The following is a 1,533-nucleotide window of genomic DNA, read 5'->3' as shown; positions in this document are numbered from 1 at the left end:
TAAGATTACCAAAACATTTGAGTTATATCGAACTTTTATGTTGCCAGTGTTTAGTGCTGCATGTAACTTCGGTCTTCAGTACGCACCCATACCCGTATTTCTGGTGGTAGGGTGGGATCGGCAAACATTTATTGACCTTACGGAGGCCGAGGTACGCTCATGTTAGGTACAAGCAAGCTCGGTATACCCGCCCAGTAAAGCCCTCTACCGAAAAATTTTTTAGAAAACTTGTGTGATGGCGCTGTTGCTGCATGATATTGACAAACAGAAAAAGGCGATCATGTTGTAGTAGAATAGAGGCCCGTAAGCCATTTACCTGTGCCAACGGAAATGGGCACTATCAATGAATAATCCACGCTCTCTGGTAATGGAATGTCCGCAACAGACAGATTTGAAGGATTCTTCGAGAGCGGAGCTGCCGTTGGTCAGCATTATCGAAATTCCGCACGATTGTTCCATTCAAACTGGTGAGTGGATTTTGCAGACCAGTAGACGATACTCGTTATCATCCACTAAGAAGGGGAACGACTTTTTGCCACGTCTAAAAGGGGTAAACTGGGCTGTAGCTACAGACGCACAGAAACAAGGAAGCGTGACAATTGGGAAGTCTACGAACTAATCGCTGCAGGCTTCATTGGAAGCGTCCTTGAGACGGATCGGTGGAAGTCTGGTGAGTGCGACTAGTTTTGATAAAACGATCCGTTCTTTGGAAGAAGACGACTGGAAGTGGGAAAAACGAGTGTCTGGACACCATACATACCTGTTCCGGTGAAGAGTTAAATTTATTGGTTGTCTTATTTATAAGAAGCGGCCACTAGAGGCCTATTTATGTATTCGCTTCATGACCCTCTTTTGTTTTACTTTTTCCCCCCTCTGTTCTGTGTCTTTGTCCCGTAACCCGCGTAAGAAGACGCTATGAAGGGTAGTAGACCCTATTATAGGACACAGTCTCTCTCTTGCATTTTTGTAACCTACCTAGACGGATATGTCGTCTTATTCTCTTCACACATAAGGTGTGCCCCAACTGTATTCTGCAGTACTTGCAACACTGTCGTATTTTTGTTTGTAAGTTGCTCGTCTCTTTTAGCCGAAGAATTTCGTTTGCTGCCAGAAATTCGTCTGCTACAAGGGGATGAACAACAAACCATTCACAAACAATAGCTAAATAAAAATAAACCAGATAGAACTAGGGCTAGAAAAAAAATTTGGAAATCAAAAAATGAATAGGGTACCCACTGCTAGGAAGAAAAGGGGTAAAATCTTAATTATATTTATGAAAACTTATTTTTTAACATGAAGAAGTTGGTTTCTCCATAAGACGCTGCAGCCGCAGCAGACCAACTTCGACACAAATGAGATTTTCGCATTTGTGGAGAACGTGCAACGTAGGATGTTTTACTGCCCATACCCATTCGAGCTATGGGGTGTGGGGGCAGTGTTTTTCGTGGCCAGTGTGGCTGTGTTCAGCATCTAGTGGTGCCGTGGAAGAAGAGGAGACGCTAATATAGCTGATCTTCGGAAACGCCTACAGAC

Source organism: Daphnia magna, linkage group LG10 (assembly GCF_020631705.1).
Source record: "Daphnia magna isolate NIES linkage group LG10, ASM2063170v1.1, whole genome shotgun sequence".
Taxonomy (NCBI): domain Eukaryota; kingdom Metazoa; phylum Arthropoda; class Branchiopoda; order Diplostraca; family Daphniidae; genus Daphnia; species Daphnia magna.
This window is presented reverse-complemented; position numbering follows the sequence as displayed.